Raw genomic sequence first — 15,537 nt, forward strand, 5'->3', positions numbered from 1 at the left:
AAATTCCATCTAAAATATCACTAACATTCCGGATCTGATTTTATAAAGAGGAGAGTTTACATCACTTTAACTCGTCTAAAAGTAAGCTTTTTGCGTGCGTCAGGTAGCACTCATATTACAAGTTGAAAGTAAAATGTTTTTGCTCACGCGCTAACTAGACGCGTGCAGAAACACGAACTTTGAATATCACGATCGCATTAATGTTTTCCCCTATAGAAGTCAATGGGGCAAGAAAAATGGGGAAAATACAAAAACACCCTACTCGTGCGCAAACCCGATTACATTTTCTCAAGTACAATAGCCTGACATGGAAATATTATATTTCACATTACAATAATTGTTCTTTATATATATATATATATATATATATATATATATATATATATATATATATATATATATATATATAAAGCTAGTAGAAAGTGCACTCCCACTCGCCAAATTCTATAGACCAGGGTGCATAAACAGCCAAAATAGAAAAATTCAATATATGCACTCTCTGGATTTATAACACGGCAATCTTTATTATGTTGTGACGTTTCGGGGCATTCACCCCTTCCTCAGACAATCAAAAAGTAATACAAACAGTGTTTAAATGTGTAACAAGCCTCTCCTCCAGCAAAGTCTAACCCATGAGCTAGAGATATGACAAGTGATTTCATGTGCACTTTGTCTTGACAACTTCATATAACATAAAAGCAATACAAACATAAACAGTAATAAGGTCCTCAGACAGTAAGAATATGTATTCATGGGAAGTGATGAAATAATTATAGAGTGTTGACACCAATGTGTTAAATAGTAATGTGAAGTAATGGACGATCATATATATATATATATATATATATATATATATACACACACACCAGATATCTTTATATCTGTTCAATCAACTCTAGTGTGTATTTAGACCACTTATATTTGATAGCAGATAATAAGTATCTTACTCACTGTATTCATGCAGTCTCCATTACAAAACAGCTTAGAATCACAAACATGAGGGGTGGAGGCGTGGCAATAACGTCATGTCATGACTCATCATTTTAATCCATTCAGCATCAGGCATCATATGTTGCTATAGAGACCAAACACCGAGACAGCAGAGCCTAAGAATGTATCGATCTTATCTCCTACATATAATAACAACATGTTACCGTGTCAAGATATCACGCTCGTTATACCCACACAGCTGAGATATTTATACACAACTGTCATAACTAAATGGCATAGATTCATACACTCAAGGGGTACGGCAACAGTGTCATGTCATGACTCATCATATAGCTGTAATCAGGCATCATATGTTGCTATGGAGACCAATCAAAATATCGTCAGGGCCGGGAGCTGAAACTATCCTGTATAATACGTATATCAATAGATCAAGCAAGGCATATTGAATTGTAGCAGTGTCAAAATGTCTAACTCATTAACTTACTGCGCTCACAATTGCCAGACAACTCCAATGTACACACATAAAAAGGTATGGCGAAATGTCCTGTCATAACTAATCCTATTAATCCAATTGACAGAAAGTATCGTATGTTTACTAAAGCTAAGTCGGGAATAAACCTATCCTGAATCTGGTATGAAATTACAGGTTGGACTAGAAAGGCCATACTGGAGCGATATCTCTACGGATAGTCATTACTGATAGTATTTGCTTTTGTGTAATTTGACATTTTGAGGCCCATTTATCAAGCTCTGAGCAGGCGGACAGGAATCGCCACAATTCGACCCGATCGAGTACGATTGGGTTGATTGACACCTCCCTGCTGGCGGCCCATTGGCCGCGAGTCTGCAGGGGTGGTGTTGTACCAGCAGCTCTTGTGAGCTGCTGGTGCAATGCTGAATACGGACGGCGTATTGTTCTCCGCATTTAGCGAGGTCTGTCGGATCAGGTTCGCAAGACCTTTGATACATAGGCCCCTTTATGTTGAGTCCACATATCCACTCCTCTACTGGCCCTATAACAGTGAGTAAATAACATTGCTATCCATAGATATAATATAAGTGGTCTAAATACACACTAGAGTTGATTGAACAGATATAAAGATATCTGGTGTGTGTGTATATATATGATTGTCCATTACTCCACATTACTATTTAACACATTGGTGTCAACACTCTATAATTGTTTTAACACTTCACATGAATACATATTCTTACTGTCTGAGGACCTTATTATTGATTTGCAACATTACACTGTTTATGTTTTTATTGCTTTTATGTTATATGAAGTTGTCAAGACAACGTGCACATGAAATCACTTGTCATATCTCTAGCTGATTGGTTAGACTTTGCTGGAGGAGGGGCTTGTTACACTTTTAAACACTGTTTGTATTACTTTTTGATTGTCTGAGAAAGGGGTGAATGCCTTGAAACATCACAACATATTTAAGATTGCTGTGTTATAAATCCAGAGAGTGCATATATTGATTTATATATATTTGTATATGTCTAGGGTGATTACATATAAGCCGTGTTCCCAGTTTGTTGGATTGAGAGCTTGCATTATGTGGCTGTTTAGGGACTCAGGTTTTGGATGAGACCTTGACATGGTACCTGGGCTTATCCCATTTGGCCAGATGCGGTAACTAACTCTTCCATTTTTGCTTTTAATCTTAGCTGAGAGCTTGTAAGTGAGTGCTGGACCTTCTCTGTGTGCTGTATTAATTTGTTTTGTAATTTTCCCTATGGGCCTTGCATAGGGTTACCACCTTTTGCCCAGAAGATTCCTGGACACTTTTTAAATGGGGGTGGAGAGGGTATATTATATATATATATATATATATATATATATATATATATATATATATATATATATATATATAATACTAATATATAAATTTATGGAGCACATTTTTACTGCGTTTTACAGTTTATTCATGCATAAATCCCCAAATACTATTTTGTTGAAGTCATCCAGAACTACCCCAGTCAATTGTCCTTTTATAGTGAAGTGTTTAGGAAAAACAGCAGCCCTGCTACTAAGTGGTAAACCACACAAACTGAGCTTTATAATCTAGCTATAGATTATGCACATCTAACAAAAGACGGAGGAATTTAGCAGGGTTCACTTTAATAGGGTACTGGGCTTGCTTGTTTATCTTTCCTTTTTTATTAGGTACATATAGTGATAGATACCCAAGTGATAATGTTATCTGACAGCTCTTTTGCAGGTTTGTTCATATCAGTTGTGTAGAGACAAAACCACTTATAGCCTTGATGTTTGTGTAGACACAGTCAATTCTCTGGCTCCCACATTGTCACCTGCTCTTACCTTTCCCTCTAGCTCCCTCTCCAATGCACGGAAATCATTATTACAGACAAAAACATGCAGCGGATAACGTAACTGGGGTTCCGTAGGAGGAATTATAGTACCCAGTGGGGCATCACCCTCTGTCTGACTACTCTGAGTTCATTTCCTCCTAGGGTCGTCCAGGAGCACCGGACACCCAGTTACAACTTTTCAAAACAAGGAAGTGACGGGATACGCCCAAGTGTCGGACCAGAAGTCAATAGAGTTTGACAGATTGCCCAGACAAACCACAATATTGGAAGCTCTGTTCTTGCACCTCTATGCTTTCAGCGCTGCATGGCTGAAAGTTACAGATGCGAAAGTGGGGAAGCCTGAAGGTTAACAAAATTAACCTATTAACTCCTAAACGGCCAACCCCCCACAACGCAAATAATGAATTTAATTACTAAGCCCCCTAACCTAACACCTCCTAAATTAACCCTAATTATTACTAAATTACACTTAAAATAAAAAATCCTAACAAATTACAAAAAATGAATCTAACATTACATAAAATAAAAAAGGTCTAGCATTACAGAAAAAAAATAAACAAAATTATCAAAAATAAAAAAAAATTAAACCTAATGCCTAAGAAAAAAAATCCCCCCCCCCCAAAAAAACACCCCCTAATCTAAACTACCAATAGCCCTTAAAGAGGCCTTTTGTAGGGCATTGCCCTAAATTAAAAAGCTCTTTTCCATTTAAAAAATACTTAGTCCCCCTAACAGTAAACCCCCCCCACCCACCAAACCCCCAAAATAAAAAACCTAACACTAAAAAACCCTAAACTATCCATTGCCCCTAAAGGGGCATTTGTATGGGTATTGCCCTTAAAAGGGCATTCAGCTCTTTTACAACCCATTAAATCCCTAATCTTAAAAAAAATGAAATCCTAAAACTAAGCCCCAAATAGGTACTCACCATTCCTGAAGTCCGGCAGAGAATGTCTTCTTCCAGGCGGCTCCATCATCTTCTATCTTCATCCGGATTGAAAGCAGCGCAGAGCGGAGGTGCGGAGCTGGCTTCCCCAATGCACGGATCCTCAGCGGCGGTCTTCAGTGGCAGTGGTCATGAGCGGTGTGGAGGCTCCTTTTCATGTGATCGTCCGTCGCACACTGAAGATTGAATGCAAGGTACCCCATATTTATTTGGTTATCTTGCATTTCTATTGGCTGCAATTTTGAAATCAGCCAATAGGATGAAAGCTACTGAAATCTTATTGGCTGATTTGAACAGTCAATAGGATTTCAGTAGCTCTAATCCTATTGACTGATTTCAAAGTTTCAGCCAATAGGAATGCAAGGTACCCCCTAATTGATTGCGGTACTTTGCATTACATTTTTAGTGTACACCGGAGATCTGATGGAGAGGAGCCTCCACGCTGCTGAGGATTGCCGACACTGAAGACCACCGCTGAGGTCCGCCGCCTTCGCACAGGCTGAAGATAGAAGATGATGGAGCCGTCTGGAAGAAGACCTCCGCTGGACTTCAGCGACGGGGAGTTTCCTATGCGGGGCTTAGTTTTCGGATTTTCTTTTTTTTCTTTTTCTTTTTTTAAGGTTAGGGATTTAATGGGCTGTAAAAGAGCTGATTGCCCTTTTAAGGGCAGTAAAAGAGCTGAAGGCCCTTTAAAGGGCAATGCCCATACAAATGCCCCTTTATTATTATTTTTATTATTATTATTATCGGTTATTTGTAGAGCTCCAACAGATTCCACAGCGCTATAAACATAGGCAGAATACAAGGAAACATTTATAGGGATCAGACGGGTAGAGAGCCAAGAGTCGCACTGTTGTAGTCAGCTCTAAAGAAGATGATCTACAAACAGCATGGCTCTTAGGCTTACATGTTAAGGGGGTTCAAGGAGAAAGCAATGGAGGAGAGGAAACAGTATAATAAAGAAAGGTTAGTGTAGGTTGTATGCATCCCTGAACAGTAGAGTCTTTAGGGAGTGCTTGAAGTTTTCAAAACTAGGGGAGAGTCTTGTGGAGCGAGGCAGAGAGTTCCACAAGATGGGAGCCAGTCTGGAGAAGTCTCCAAACGGGAGTGTGAGAAGGTAACAGAGGAGGAAAGTTAGGAGGTCATGAGCAGAGTGAAGTGGATGGGAGGGAGAGTATCTGGAGACAAGGTTTGGGATATGGGGGGGGGGCAGTGCAGTTGAGGGCTTTGTATGTCAGAGTGAGAATTTTGTGTTTAATCCTGGAGGCAAGAAGAAGCCAGTGAAGATATTGCCAGAGAGGTGCAGCAGATGAAGAGTGACATGTAAGGAAGATGAGCCTGGCAGAGGCATTCATTATGGATTGTAAAGGAGCTAGGCTGCAGCGGAGGAGACCAGAGAGGACAGAGTTGCATTAATCGAGACAGGAAAGGATGAGAGAGTGGATTAAAATCTTAGTTGTGTCTTGTGTAAGGAAAGGTCTAATTTTCTTCATAAATGGAAAGAGTCCACAGCTGCATTCATTACTTTTGGGAATTCAGAACCTGGCCACCAGGAGGCTTAAATACATCCCCCACGTCCCTCATCACCCAGTCATTCTTTGCCTTTCGTCCCAGGAGGTGGGCAGAGAAGTGTCAGAAGTTTTCGATAGTCTTTTATGGAGGGTAGTACTCTTCGGCATGGGACTGGAGTTTTAAGTAGTCCTGTCAGCCTCTCAGTTAGAGTGTGGGTGAAAGTTAGAGTCCGGAGATGCAGGGAGAGTATTTCTGCAAAACCATCCGGACTCATATTAACAGCTTCACAAGCAATCAGCGTTGACGAGTTTCGCTGCCTGCTTTTTTCTCTCAAGTTCATGGCAGAAGCGATGCTACCATCAGTCACACTTGAAGGGCCGTGTTCCTGTTCTGCGGCGTAGATTCCAGTAAGATCTTTCATTTTACTTTCATCATGGAAGTATTGTAATTACAACTGTTTATCCGAGAGGGGCTACAACCTTTTGGGGATAACTTTAACATAGTGTCTCAGTGAGGCTCCTTTTTGTATCACGGAATCAAGGGTTAATATCTCCTGATGGGGGTTATTGAACAGGGGGGGTTTATAATTTTGTTTGTTATGTGATTCTGTCTGCTACTGTGTAGTGTTGCTTCGGCACATGGATATTTTGGAACATAATGGCCTATGTCTAGTGACGCGGCCTTTACGGTCGGGCACGCTTTTGCATGAACTGCACGGTTTACCTTGTGATTGGGCGTGGCCTTATTTTGGCTCTCCATTTCCCGCATTCCTGACCTTGTGGCGACTGAGAAATCCTGGTCCGCTGTTGTATGGTTCCCTGGAGGTGGTGAGTGCCCCAGCCATTGGGGGTGTAAAGGGTTGTTTAGATTTTTCTTATTAGTCCATTTTTTATTCAGTATCCCAGTTATGGAGGATTCTGATTTTTTGGAGATGGATGTCTCTGATTCATATTCTACTTCTTGCGAAGAATATGAATTGGCCCGGTGAAACATGCCCATAAATTATGTTCCGTTTTAGAGTGCTCTGTTCAGGTGCCCACTGAGCCATCCGCCTCTGGGGATTCTATTTCCCAAGAGGCGAGTTCCCTACTACCAACTCTTACTACGCATGCAGGTAACCCAAACGCTACTTATCCTTCTATGGAGTGTGGCCTGTTCCCACCAGAGGTTACGACACGGTTCCGCATGGCCATATCTGTGGCGCTGGCGCATCTGCACCTCCTGGGTGTGTGCTTATGATATTGTCAGTGTTCTGTTAACCGGGGCTCGTCAGGTATGGGATCGCCTGGTCCAGTTCAGCCCTCCGGGGGAGCGACTGTCCCTGAGGCCTCAGGGGTCAACCTTCGGGGCCGGTATTTTCTTTTGTCCCAGCGGAGGTGTGTTGCGCCTTTCGTTATAGACTGGCACGCCTTCGTGTTCTACTGAGGCATGTTTTGGCATTGCTGGAGGATCCCACTCTTAATGGGTCTGGGGATTCTCAGTCTTAATCTTCAACTGGCTTGCTTGCATAGACATAAGGGGATGAAGTAATCTTCTTATAGTTTTTGTTATTTGTGTATCCTTTTCCAGTTCTGAGCTTGGAAGTCTCGGACCCCTGTTTGGCTGGTCCTGCGAGTTTGTCCGTTCTTCCTAGGCGATAACCTATGGGTTGCCTTTTATTTTATTTTTATCCGGTGAGCATGATTTTTAATTGGTCTAAAGCTCATGTTGTTGTGTGATATTTCCTTCAGGAACTTTCTTCTCTGGAATTGATACTCGCGATTTTGTGGTCGCACTGTTTGCTTTTACAAGAGCTTTATCCCTCCATCTCGGGGGAGACTCTATATGGCCATTACAGTGCTGGGGCCCTTGGTTTCAGGCTGGTCCTGACTGGGTATAAATCCTTTTGTCTTTGAGGCCTAGTTTAGACATGTGGCACCTTTTTATGTCCGGCTGGTCCGGTGAAGGCGCCTAGTGATCACAATATATTTTGTGTTGTTTACTTGTTATTTTACAAGCTTCAACTAGCATCCTGAGAGGACTTGGTGGACCGTGGTTGCTTAGGGGCATGGGGGATTGGTTCAGTCCTCATTTGCCTTTCAATCTAGTGGGCCGGAACTCCGTTGAGATCCGCAGCGACATGCTCAGCCTTTTCTGATTTTTCCGGGAACTAGAGTGTTCCTTCCAGTTGTGGGTTGGAGGCTTGGAGGATTTAGGTCCTTCATACCACCGTTCTTATGGTTTTGCCTTTCATGGTCTCTTTGGAAGTGTCCTTTTAGGACTTGTTCCTTTTAGAAGTTCTCTTCCTTTTGTGTCGGGACTTTCTGGACTTCCTCTGGTTTTTCTGGTGGCTTTGGCCGCTTAATTAGTAATTGAAGGCCTTGAGGCTGTCTTTCTTCAGGAGTTAGTCGTCTCCATATCAGGGGTGATAGGAGGTGTTGTCTCTTTTTCCAAGCTTTTTGCTTATGGGATGTTTTTTTGCCTGGGTTTGGGATGCTTTGCATTCTTCTTCCTTGGGTGTGGTCCTCTGGAACGTTAATCTGAAAGTATTATGGAGACTAGCCTTTATTTTCTACTCTCGGGTGACTCTGTTCTTGTTCTCATTTCCCTTTGTGTTGCCCTTGGGGTCTTTGGGATCTAGAGAAATTGTGTGACTTTGTTATGGCCTAGCACCTTGTTAGGAGTCTGTTGACCTCCGGCCAAGGGTGTTCTCTTCCCTTTGGACTGGGAGTTACGAGTGAGTCCTTTACCCTTTCTATGGGTTCCCTGGTTATCATCCCCTGTGAGGTCTGATTGCTTCAGATTGGGGTATCTTATGTTCCCTGGGGGTGTCGTTCATTCTAGGACGATTCTGGGTCCCAGGTCCAGGGTTCTTGTCTTGGATCCTTCTTGGATGTCTGGAGACTTATGATCCGGTGGACTGGTTCAGGACGACACAGTTTTTTCAGCTCATTGGTCTTGCAAGCAGGAAGTCCCGTGTTAAAAATATACAAAATATAAAGCGCTATAATCTGAAAGACTACCTAAGCCACTCTCCAACTATCTCCCCAAGATAGTAAATATGACCAAACAGATAATAAAATTGAGAGGGCGCTAAGAGCTAAGGTACCTAACACACCTAATCCAGGATAAAAAATATACAGAGCAATATTTGTGAAAATAATAATTTTTACTCAGTGAAATAAATATCTTACAAGGGACGTCTCCCTGGTTAAAGGCACAGTACAGCAGACATAAAAAATAAAATTTAATAAGAAGTAAAATTATATATTACCCCCTTAATGACCACAATGTACCCTGTATGTCACTGGTCGTTAAGGGTTTTTTCAGGACATAATAGCATAAGTCTAGCAAGAACATGCTATTAATGCACTCCCTCCAGCAGGCTTTGTGGAATAGAGCAGTCTCAACGCTGGTGGCAAGACCGCGCTATAAAACAATCAAGTCCCAAAAAAAGGCCAACGACATACAGGGTACGTCGCTGGTCCTTAAGGGGTTACAAGGAATACCACCCTGATGGGAAAAAAAGAGAGGATTGCGCAAAAAAAAAAAAAAAGTAAAAAGGTCATAAAAAATCGTTAAAAACAATATTCGGCAGATGGATCTTGTGCTCGGTTCATAAGATATGTTTGCAAATGATATCTTGCCAGTTATACTTTAGCATATATTATCACTTAGCAGCAGGAAGTCCCGAGTTCACATCCACCTTCGGGTACTGGTTATAAACTTTAAGGCCTGACATGTCCTTCGGACGGAGTGTGCTTCTCTTCATAGGGAGTTTTTTCTCTGTTGGGTCAACAGTGGTGTCTGGATGATTTTTTCATTTGGTCCATTTTGATCATACTATGACTTCATGTCTTGTGGACATGTATGCTGTTCTTATCTGTTGGGTCTGTTCCACCTGTTGGAAATTGATCTCTCTACGTAGAGAATGTCTAAGAGAGTTGTGACAGGTCTTCCTACGGATCTATTGCACTTTTCTCTGTTCCAGGTCCTAGGGGGTTCTCCTTGGGAGTGCCTTATTTTGGAGGAGCAGATTGGGTTGGCATCCGAGCTCTGTTGGGGGCTTGTGGTTGGGGTCTTTCTGTCCCCCCTGTCTATCAGACATGTCTGTTGCTTGGGCTGGTCCGGTGTTCGAGCAGGATCTGAGATCTGTTACTCTATTTCGTCCTCGGAGCAATCGAGGTACGGTAGGCCTCTCTGAGGTCTCTCCCTTCTCCACGTTCAAGATTTGTGGGAAGGACTGGCGGTTCTTAGATAGCCTGTGACGTTATCCGCTGGTTAGTAGATACTTAGCAATCTGAAGGATCCTATTTTCAGCTGCTTTCTACTTGCCCTGCAAGTATTTAAGTTTCAGTTTCATTTTTAGATGACTGCAGCGTGCAGTGTTTTTGCTTCAGGTGTTGTTCGTCAGACCTATGTGAGCTTGCTGCTCGAGGTTTCGTTTCTGAATATTTTGGTATTCTGAGCTACCTTTTTGCAACTTGGGGACCTTAGTCTTCAATTGCTTTCTAGAGTGCAGTTGCATTGTATTAGGGGAAGATCCTCTCTCTGTTTCAGACTCCCAGCCTTATCCCGTGGTTTCTGTATTCTTGTTTCTATGAGACTGGTTGGGTCTCTGTTAGGCTAACCCGGTTTCTCTGTTTTTTTGCTCTGTGTTTGTGCCCTTTTAAGGTTTTTTTTCTGGAGTTCCTTATGCTAGCTGGAAGCTAGCTCAGCATACTAATGCACTGTGGCTACTCTGCACTGTAGCAAACCAAGGGTTGCAAGTTCGATCCACGGCGAGGTCTACTCAGCCTTTCCTCTTTATGAGGTTGATAAAATGAGCAGCGCCTTGAGTCCCTTAAGGAGGATTAGCCGCTCTTTACATGTACAATCATGTTTTCTCTGTGTCTTTTCTTCTTTGTGGAAGAATACTGTAGTTTGTTCCCTTTCTTTAGTAAGGGGTGTGTTGTTTGAAGACCGACTGCAGGGCGACGGTGTCTCTTGGAGGCTGTTGACTCAGTCGAGTCTAGTTCCTGTGGTCTCTAGCAAGGCTTGTGGACTATCTGCGGGTCAGTGTCCTTGGGCTTTTTCCTTTTATTCAAAGTTATTCTCGGCTTCGGACGAGGCAGGATTTTGTTGGGTAGGGGTTTTTAGGCCTGGTGCCCTCAGAATGGGCCGCCTCTTGTACCCTCCCGTTTTTGCATTCAGTGTCCTATATAGCTTGGGTATTGTTTTCCCAAAAGTAATGAATGCAGCTGTGGACTCTTTCCATTTATGAAGAAAAACTTAAAGGGACATTCCAGTCAAAATATAAATGCATATAGATTAATTGCATTTTTTAAAAGAAACATATCTTCAATATACATGTATTGGCAAAAATGCTTCTATTAAGAGATATCACTGTTTTAGTGTTAACATTTTTCTCTGCACGTGCATGTGAAGCATAGCTAGATATTTTCACTGCTCCCACATTTTTAAAAAATGCAGCTGCTTAGATCATCAGTGGGGCTTGTACCATGTCAGCAATTAACAAATTGAGTCATAACCAGATGGTACAAGCACCTTAGGCTTTCTGAGCAAGTGCTGTGTTTAAAATGCTGGTGCACGGTGCATACTTAAATACACTTTTGAAACAGCTATAGCCTTTATTAGAAGCATTTTTGCTAATGCATGTCTATTACAAAATTGCTTCTGTTCAATACAGAAATGCACCCATGTGGTTTCCTATTTTGACTGGAAAATACCTTTATTATGCTTACCTGATAATTTTCTTTTCTTCAGATGGAAAGAGTCCACAGCTCCCCGCACGTATTTTTTTCTGTAGGGCGTCTGTTATTTTTGTTCTTCTGGCACCTTTTCACCCTGATATTTCTTCTACTGTTCCTTTTTCCCGCGGTAGAATGACTGAGGGATGAGGGAAGTGGGGGAGGTATTTAAGCCATTGGCTGGGGTGTCTTTGCCTCTTCCTGGTGGCCAGGTTCTGAATTCCCAAAAGTAATGAATGCAGCTGTAGACTCTTTCCATCTGAAGAAAAGAGAATTATCAGGTAAGCATAATTTAAGTTTTTAGAGATGTTTTTAAGGTGGAAGAGGCAGGATTTAGCCAAGGACTGAATGTGAGGAATGAAAGAAAGATCTGAGTCAAGTGTGACCCCAAGACATCGGGCATGCGGGGTAGGGGTAATGATGGAGTTGTCAACAGTTGTGGAGATTTTGGAAGAAGGGGGGAAAATAAGGAGCTCAGTTTTGGAGAGATTTAGCTTGAGGTAGTGATAGGACATCCAGGAAGATATGTGAGAAAGACAGTTAGTGACACGGGTTAGCAAGGAAGGAGATAGGTCTGGTGCAGAGAAGTAAATTTGGGTGTCGGCGGAATACAAATGATATTGGAACCCATGGGACTTTATTAGGGAACCTAATGATGACGTGTAGATTGAGAAGAGAAGGGGACCGAGGACAGAGCTTTGTGGTACCCCAACAGAAAGTAGTGACGGGGCAGAGGAAGCCCCAGAGAAGGCTACACTAAAGGTATGGTTTGACAGGTAGGAAGAGAACCACGAGAGGTCTTTGTCACAAATGCTAAAGGATTGGAGGGTTTGGAGCAAAAGAGGGTGATCAACAGTATCAAAGGCTGCGGACAGATCAAGGAGGATAAGCAGAGAGAAGTGGCCTTTTGATTTTGCTGTAAGTAGGTTATTGGTAACCTTAACAATTGCTGTCTCTGGAGAGTAATGGGGATGAAATCCAGATTGCAGTAGGTCAAGCAGAGAGTTTAATGTAAGGAAATTGGATAGGTGTGCATATACTAGCTTTTTGAGATGCTTTGATGCAAGAGGTAATAGGGAAATAGGGTGGTAGTTGGATGGGCAGGTTGGATCAAGAGAAGGTTTTTTGAGGATAAGTGTGACCAGTGCATGTGTCAGAGATGAGAGAAATATACCGGTGCTGAGGGAGAGGTTGAAAATGTGTGTGAGTATAGGGGTAAGGGTAGAAGAGAGGGAGGGGAGTAGCTGTGAGGGGATAGGGTCAAGGGGACAGGTAGTGAGGTGAGAGTGCAGTATAAGTGCTGAAACTTCTTCCTCAGTAACAGGGGAGAAAGAACTAAATTTATGGCTATGTGCGTTGTGGTTGATTGCAAGCGTTTGAGGGGGTGAGAGAATGGAAGTATGTTGAGAGCTGATTTCATTTCTGATGGAGTCGATTGTGTTATTGAAGTGGCTTGCAAAGTCTTGAGCTGACAGAAAAGTTGTATTAGGGGATGGGGTGGGCGGAGAAGAGTATTGAAAGTGGAGAACAGACGTTTTGGGTTTGAAGAAAGAGTAGAGATAAGAGTAGAGAAGTAATGTTGCTTATAGAAATTAAGGGCAGAATAATAGGAGTTCAAAATGAACTTGTAATTAAGGAAATCAGCGGAACTTTGAGATTTTCTCCAGTGCCGCTTAGCAGTACGGGAACATCTGCGTAGGTACCGTGTCAGAGGAGTATGCCAGGGCTGAGGATGAGTGTGTGATTTCCTAGCAATGGTAAGAGGGGCCAGATTGTAAAGGACCAATGTAAGGGTGGAATTATAGTGGCAGATAGATTGGTCAGGGCAGGAGAAGGAGGAGATGGATGAGAGGAGAGGTTTGAGGGAATTAGCAAGCTGTTGCTGATCTAATGACATAATGCTTTTGTGAAGTTTGGTGTGAGGAGTAGAAGGAGGGAAAGTTGTAGGGAGGGATGAGATGTTGCAAGTGAGGAGATGGTGGTCAGAAAGAGGAAAAGGAGAGTTTGTGAAGCTTGAAATAGTCCATTGTGATAACCCAAAAAAGGAAGTGAATTGCAGAAGTTGTTTTACAAAGGAGGCAGTGGGATTATCAAGAGGGATGTTGAAATCACCAAGAATGAGGGCAGGGGTGTCTGAGGAAAGGAAATATGGTAGCCAGGCAGCCAAGTGATCTAGAAATTGAGTTGAGGAGCCAGGGGGTCGGTATATGACTGCAACATGTTTATAGAGGGGAGAGAATAAGTGAATCATGTGGATTTCCAATGAGGAAAAAGTGAGGGAAGAGATGGGATGTATTTGTTGGAAGGTGCAACGAGAGGAAAGTAAAATACCTACACCACCTCCTTGTCTATTACCAGACCTAGGAGTGTGGCTGAAGTGGAGATCCCTATGTGACAGAGCAGCAGTGGATGCTGTGTCTAGGGGAGAGAACCAGATTTCTGTTAGAGCCAGAAGGTTGAGGGAGCAGGAGATAAAGAGGTCATTTATAGAAGTGAGATTGTTGTAAACAGAGCGAGAGTTCCAGAGTGCACAAGTGAAAGGGGTAGTGGCTTTAGATGCAAGAGGAATGTGAGTAAGGTTACCAGAGGTGTGTTTTCAGAGTCTGTGGAACGGTGCACATAGATGTGCATGGCTAGGAAGTTGTTGGGGATCTGGATTAGGGGAGATGTCACCAGCAGCTAGTATAAGCAAAAGAGAGAGGGACATGAGATGAGATACAGATTTGCAGTAATGAGACTGTTTTTGAGATGAGGTCCAGGGGAGAGAGAGGGTTTAGGAATAGATAAAGTTCATGAGTACAAAGTAATGCAAGTTTAAGAGAGATGAGCTAATCAACAGTGCAGGTGGTGAGGGGGAAGGAGTAATTGAATAAAGTAGTTTGTTATAGAGACAAGAGGTAGCAAAAAGGAATATAAAGATATATTAAGCATTTTTACAAAAGTGGGAACCAATTGAACACATAAGACACGGTATTACAGCAACACTTGCATAAAGAAACAATGAGATACATAGAACACAATATTACAAGAGTACTTGCCTTATGTCTTGCCCCTTGTCCAATTCTTGTATAATTCTTATCTTAGTGCCTCACTTATAAAATGTTCACTTCAGAAATGTGAACATATGCTATTGTAACAATGCATACTGCCCAGACAATGCACCCCCAGTGCAATGCACAGCCCAAGCTAGTGTTAACTATATAGACAGGGCAGTCAGCTGGGTTCACTAAATTACTTGATTGCTAAGTCAAAAGACAATTTAAAAGGCCAATTGAAAGTTAGATTCTGGTCAGGTCAGGGTGAGATAAGTTATGATAAACAAGACAGTAAAATGTTGAGGAGGTGGGAGCTATGGCATATAACAGCTATAAATTTAAGAATAATAGAAAGTATTGATAAGGATTGGACATCACATGGCAATTATCAAAACATTAGAAGTAAGACATTGGGATAACTTTACAGTAAGTGCAGGACTAAATTAAAACCTAAAGTAATTTGCTCAATATACAGTACATATACACATACCAAAAGAGAGTTACAGGAGAGGAGAGAGCACTAGAATGCAGTGAATAGGTTGCAGATGAGCAGGGATACTATTCACGTACCAAAAGAGAGTTACAGGAGAGGAGAGAGCACTAGGATGCAGTGAATAGGTTGCAGATGAGCAGGGATACTATTCACGTACCAAAAGAGAGTTACAGGAGAGGAGAGAGCACTAGGATGCAGTGAATAGGTTGCAGATGAGCAGGGATACTATTCACGTACCAAAAGAGAGTTACAGGAGAGGAGAGAGCATTAGGATGCAGTGAAAAGGTTTCAGATGAGCAGGGATACTATTCACGTACCTAACAGGGGCAATGGGTAGTTTAGGTTTTTTAGTGTTAGTTTTTTTTTATTTTGGTGGGGGTTTTACTGTTAGGGGGTAAATGGTAATTTCTCTTGCAAGGTGTATCCAGTCCACGGATTCATCCTTACTTGTGGGATATTCTCATTCCCTACAGGAAGTGGCAAAGAGAGCACACAGCAGAGCTGTCCATATAGCTCCCCCCCTAGCTCCAC

At 42.2% G+C, this 15,537-nt stretch overlaps 1 protein-coding gene across 2 annotated transcripts in view; it reads left to right on the top strand.

The window, feature by feature from the left end:
• The window catches only part of CORO6 (coronin 6), a 170,233-nt gene that overhangs the window by 104,468 nt on the left and 50,228 nt on the right, over positions 1 to 15,537 (top strand). The window lies entirely within an intron of this gene.

This window comes from Bombina bombina, chromosome 3, assembly GCF_027579735.1.
Source record: "Bombina bombina isolate aBomBom1 chromosome 3, aBomBom1.pri, whole genome shotgun sequence".
Taxonomy (NCBI): Eukaryota; Metazoa; Chordata; class Amphibia; order Anura; family Bombinatoridae; genus Bombina; species Bombina bombina.